Source organism: Gossypium hirsutum, chromosome A09, assembly GCF_007990345.1.
Source record: "Gossypium hirsutum isolate 1008001.06 chromosome A09, Gossypium_hirsutum_v2.1, whole genome shotgun sequence".
NCBI lineage: Eukaryota > Viridiplantae > Streptophyta > Magnoliopsida > Malvales > Malvaceae > Gossypium > Gossypium hirsutum.
In genome coordinates this window covers 17,405,111-17,411,484 of record NC_053432.1, presented here as the reverse complement: position 1 = coordinate 17,411,484, position 6,374 = coordinate 17,405,111, and the positions used below count along the sequence as shown (strand labels likewise).

Sequence of the window (6,374 nt, the reverse complement as noted above, 5' to 3'; positions counted from 1 at the left end):
GGAAAGTATTTAAGTAAGAATTTTTTGGTCATTTGTTCCTAAGTAGTGATTGACCCTCGTGGTAACGAGTTCAACCATTTTTTAGCCTTATTCCTCAACGAAAAAGGAAACAACCGAAGGCAAATGGCATTGTCAGAAACGCCATTGATCTTAAAGGTGTCGCAAAGTTCCAGAAAATTTGCCAAATGAGTATTTGGATCCTCATCCTGTAAACCATCAAATTGAACAAACTACTGTATCATTTGAATCATGTTAGGTTTCAGTTCAAAACTATTTGCAGTAATAGCAGGTTTAACTCGATTCGGCTCTTATTAAAGTAGGTTTAGCATAATCATACATACTACAAGGAGCAGGATTCTGATTTACTGGATCAACAGCAATCGCGGGAGGTAGCGAATTTTCTTAATTTTCAGCCATCTCCTCGGTTGTGGTGTGAATATCATCCTCTCGCTCTTCCTCTATGTTTCTTAGGTTTTGCCTTATTTCTCTTCAGTTTCTATGAGTTGTGCTTTCAATCTCACTGTCAAAACGCAATGGTCCTGACGGGTTTCTTCTAGTCATAAACTATAAGAATCTGTCAGAAGAAAACAAAAGAAAATTTATTAAAATTAACAAAACTAAAATAAAATTTAAATTGCAATAAAATAAATGGCTAAAGTAATAAAAATTAAGCGTTCTTAATATTTTAGTTCCCCGGCAATGGTGCCAAAAACTTGATGTGATGTCTCGTGATAAGTTTTATATTTATGATTGATCGTACTTGAAAACTAACTATTATCACGATGAAGGCAAGCGCACCTACCGAACAGTAGTATAGTTTATAGCAAGATCGAAATGTCGAACCCACAGGAACTAAAAGTACTAGTATTAACCTTCTTTTTATTATCTAGCCTAAAAATAAGAGGATGTGGTTTATCTAAACTAATTAACTAAACTAAGAATGCACAAGGGGTAAATTGGGGAAAAACTTTTGGGAAAACTGGTTGATTTAGACAATACCCAAGGGAAAAATCTACCTAGACTTCACTTGTTATTTGACTCTGAATTAGACGATTTATTCATTTGACTTGATTCGTAGAAATTCCTAATTTATAGTATTATCTCTCTCGAGACTAACAACATCTAACCCTAGGTTGATTAATTGAAATCTCTTTCTAATTAAAACCCCTAGTGTTGCATTAACTCGATCTATGGATTCCCTTATTAGGTTTGACCCTAATCCGATAGATTTATGTCACCCTATGTCTTGGGGTGCAATCAACTCCGCTTAATTATGCTAGATCTACTCTTAGACAGGACTTTTTCTCCTCTGAATAAGCACATCAATACTTGAATCAATATCCTGGAATATTAAAGTAAGAATTAAGAACACATAATTAAGATCAAATCAAATATTTATCATATAATTCAGAAAATAATAACAAGATCCGTCTTAGGTTTCATTCCCCTTAGGTATTTAAGGGATTTAGTTCATAAGTGTAAAAGAAAACATCTCAGAATAATAATGATAACAAAACATAATAATGAAAACTTGTTTATGATTGTAATAGTGAAAGTATGTGTGTTTGTGATGGTAATATTCCGGGAACATTTTGTGACTTTGTTTAAAGCATGATAATGTATTGTTTATTAATATTTACATACTTACTTACTATGTTATAATGCTTACTCCCTTCCTTTCCTTTTTCCTATAGTGTAGCAGATGTTAGCTCGAGTTGGAGGTCGCCGGAGGTTAAATCACACTATCAAACTATTGATCGATATATAAAGGTTTTAAAGTATTTAAGTCTTTTGCATGTATGGAGACTCGTTTAATTGTTATTAAGTTGCTAGGAATTCGCTTAAAATACTGACCTATGTTATTTGAAGGTCTTTATTGTATAAAGTCATTTAATGTAGATAGTCTTGATTATGTTATTAATTAAATGATGCAATTTATGAATGTGCATGCTTGCCTATGTGTGTGGTTGAATTTAAGCATGATATGGGCCTTGTAAGCTCTTTTTAAGGGATAGCTTGAATGTGTTTGAAAAATTTTTAAATTAGAGTGAAATTATGAATCGATTTTTATACGATGATTAGTGATTAAGTTCGGTAATGCCTCGTACCCTGTTCTGGCATCGAACATAGGTAAGGGGTGTTACAGTATAAACCATCAATCTTTTTTTTAAAAAAGTTCTACCTGGTTAGATAGCATAGTAACCGTGTTGAGGTTGAAAACACCGGCTGCTTTTTTTGGCTTTGTTCTCATAACTTGCCACTTATAGTTATTCAGTGACATCTCTTCAATAAATTCATAAGCCTCTTCAGGTGTTTTGTTGTTTAAAGTTCCACCGGCAGCTGCGTCGATGAGTTTTCTTGTTGAGGGGTTCACACCATTGTAAAAAGACTGAACCTGTAACCATAAAGGTAACCCATGGTGAGGGCACCTTCTCAATAGATCCTTGTATCTCTCCCATACATCATAGAGTGTTTCTAGATCCTTCTGCACAAAAGAAGATATAGCCGTTTTAGCCAGCAGAAAGTATTTAAGTAAGAATTTTTCGGTCATTTGTTCCTAAGTAGTGATTGACCCTCGTGGTAACGAGTTCAACCATTTTTTAGCCTTATTCCTCAACGAAAAGGGAAACAACCGAAGGTGAATGGCATCGTCAGAAACGCCATTGATCTTAAAGGTGTCGCAGAGTTCCAGAAAATTTGCCAAATGAGTATTTGGATCCTCATCCTGTAAACCATCAAACATAACAAACTACTGTATCATTTGAATCATGCTAGGTTTCAGTTCAAAATTATTTGCAGTAATAGCAAGTCTAACTATACTCGATTCGGCTCTTGTTAAATTAGGCTTAGCATAATCATACATAGTACGAGGAGCAAGATTCTAATTTACTGGATCAACAGCAATCGCAGGAGGTAGCAAATTTTCTTGATTTTCAGCCATCTCCTCGGTTGTGGTGTGAATATCATCCTCTCGCTCTTCCTCTATGTTTCTTAGGTTTCGCCTTATTTCTCTTCGGTTTCTATGAGTTGTGCTTTCAATCTCATTGTCAAAAGGCAATGGTCCTGACGGGTTTCTTCTAGTCATAAACTATAAGAATCTGTCAGAAGAAAACAAAAGAAAATTTATTAAAATTAACAAAACTAAAATAAAATTTAAATTGCAATAAAATAAATGGCTAAAGTAATAAAAATTAAGCGTTCTTAATATTTTAGTTTCCCGGCAACGGCGCCAAAAACTTGATGTGATGTCTCGTGATAAGTTTTATATTTATGATTGATCGTACTTGAAAACTAACTATTATCACGATGAAGACAAGCGCACCTATTGAACAGTAGTATAGTTTATAGCAAGATCGAAATGTCAAACCCACAGAAACTAAAAGTACAAGTATTAACCTTCTTTTTATTATCTAGCCTAAAAATAAGAGGATGTGGTTTATCTAAACTAATTAACTAAACTAAGAATGCACAAGAGGTAAATTGGGGAAATACTTTCGGGAAAACTGATTGATTTAGACAATACCCAAGGGAAAAATCCACCTAGACTTCACTTGTTATTTGACTCTGAATTAGACGATTTATTCATTTGACTTGATTCGTAAAATTCCCTAATTTATATTATTATCTCTCTCGAGACTAACAACGTCTAACCCTAGGTTGATTAATTGAAATCTCTTTCTAATTAAAACCCCTAGTGTTGCATTAACTCGATCTATGGATTCCCTTATTAGGTTTGACCCTAATCTGGTAGATTTATGTCACCCTATGTCTTGGGGTGCAATCAACTCTACTTAATTATGCTAGATCTACTCTTAGACAGGGACTTTTTGTCCTCTGAATAAGCACATCAATACTTGAATCAATATCCTGGAATATTAAAGTAAGAATTAAGAACACAAAATTAAGATCAAATCAAATATTTATCAGATAATTCAGAAAATAATAACAAGATCCATCTTAGGTTTCATTCCCCTTAGGTATTGAGGGGATTTAGTTCATAAGTGTAAAAGAAAACATTTCAGAATAATAATGATAACAAACATAAAGAATCCCAAAAAATGTAATAGCCCAATTTTGGGCCTAGCCGGAACAATGGTTTCGAGACCACTATTCCGAGGCCATAGAAAATTATTTAGTATTATTTTATGTGTTATAATATAATTTTATAAGTGCATGTAAATTTTGATAAGTTAATTTTAGCAATTTCTAGTCCAATTTCGAAAAAGGACTAAATCGCGTAAAAGGTAAAAATTGTGTTTTAATACCTAAAGGTGTTAAATTGCCTTGTATCTTAAATTGGGGGTGTTTAAAGTGAAATTAGGCCATTGAAATTGTGATGGCCGGCCATGGGAGACAAAAAAATTTGTTGAAAAGTCAAAATTAGGTGAAATTGGTCACCAATTTTGACTAGTTTTATTGTTAACAAATAAAAAAGAAAAAGCTATCATTTTTCTCTTCTCCTCCACCGAAAATGGCAGAAAAGAAAGGGGTTTTGAAGCTCTGAAATATCAGCCACTTACATCCCTTGCTAGTAAGTGATTTTTAATGTCTTTCTTGATGATTTTTACATTTTTAGAACCCCTAAAGCATTAGCTTTCATATGAGGGGTCTATTTTGCAAAATGATGAAGAGTCTAGGGTTTTTCCATGAGAGTAAATGTGTTTTTTGCTGTGTTTTTATGGAAGATTATGAGTCCTAGTTGTCTAATAAACAACTTTTGTGAAAGAAATTGCATGAAAACACCTTAAAAAGGGATAGATTGCTAAGTTGTAAAATGAGTTGTAAATGTGTGAAATAGTTGAAATTATGAGTTGCTATAGTTCTGAAAATGGTTCATCTAGACACAAGGAGTAAAGAAATGTGATAAAAATTATTTTACGATCCTAGGGGTAATTTGGTAATTTTGGCAAAATATAGGGGCAAAATTGTAAAAATTTTTCAAGTGTGTCAATGGACTAATTTGATCAGTACATTGTTTTAATAAGTTGAATGTGATATTTTAGATGATGAAAATCGAGATTTTTTACCTTTGTGGTACCGAGGTAAGTTCATATGTAAATGTTGGTAACATAGTTATTCTTTTATATGTTTTGATGTTATTTAAATGATATGATAATTATTATGAGATATTATACTTGTGATAATTGTTTGATAATATGTCCAATTATATGATATACTTGGAAAATGTGAAATACTAACGAGTATTGGTATCGGCATTCCGTAGAAGATGGTTGAGACACATGATTGGGAAAAAGGTCCCGTTGAACCTTAGGAATAGATTAGGATACAAGTGACATGTCACTGGAATATTTGGGCATCCGAGCTCGTTGAGTTGAGTCCGAGTTCACTTATGGATGCGAATGTTCAAACTCGTTGAGTTGAGTCCGAGTTCGTGAGATGTAACTAGGCATCCGAGCTCGTTGAGTTGAGTCCGAGTTCACTAATGAATGCGAACGCCCGAGCTCGTTGAGTTGAGTCCGAGTTCACTTATGGGCGGGTTACATGGTAGCTTGGCTACATATGTGGCACTTATGTGCAAACTTTCCATGTATCCGAATTATATTCCGATATGTTCAATGGGTAAAATTCTACTCAAATGGAGGAATACTCGAGATGAAAGGGACGTATTGATAAATGTTGTGAAATGGATACTTTGAACAGGTATGTACTTAACCCTCGGGTTGAAAACTCGACATAACAACAAAATGGTAAGATTGTAAATGAAAATGTGATATGAATGTCTCGGTGATGATTATACAAATGATGTTGTATTAATTTTGTGAACAATGATCATGAATGAGTAATTTAGCCTTGATAGATTTGAGTTACCGCAGTAGTGTAACTTTGAAAATACACTAAAAATAGTGGAAAATGAGTCAGAGGCAGAATAAAATATGGGATTAAATCTTAATGAGTCTATTTTTACATGAAAGAAATAGGGGAAGAAAAAGAATTCCATATTGTGTGATATTTGAATTCTTGTGAAACAGGGTCTGAATGAATTTGAGATCCCCTATTATAAGTTTATAAATTGACCAAATATTGTACAAAAATTATTAAGAGTCATACCTTACATGCATGGATTTCTTATTGAGTCTATTTTTATGGGAAATAAACAGCATGGTCGTTGGAATTCTGTACAGGGAGAAATTCGGTTCGTAGTGCACAGGGGTCAGAGTGGTCATACCCTGAAACAGGGGAGATTTTAACTAATAAACTATACTAATTGGCCCAACCAAAAATTCTATAAAAATATTTTTAAGTATAAATATGAGTCTAGTTTCAAGAGAAATAGACGAGAACATTATTCGAGTCTTGTACTATGAGATAATTGAACTTTGGTATAGAAGGGTCGGAACTATCAGACAATGAAT

The 6,374-nt window shown here is 33.5% G+C and overlaps 1 non-coding gene across 1 annotated transcript; it reads left to right on the top strand.

Moving 5' to 3' along the window:
* Nucleotides 1–2,411: 2,411 nt before the first annotated feature.
* On the top strand, nt 2,412–2,516 carry LOC121206793 (small nucleolar RNA R71). The gene has a single exon (XR_005901965.1). It is a non-coding gene; the product is annotated as a small nucleolar RNA R71 (small nucleolar RNA).
* The last annotated feature ends 3,858 nt before the right edge of the window (nt 2,517–6,374 follow it).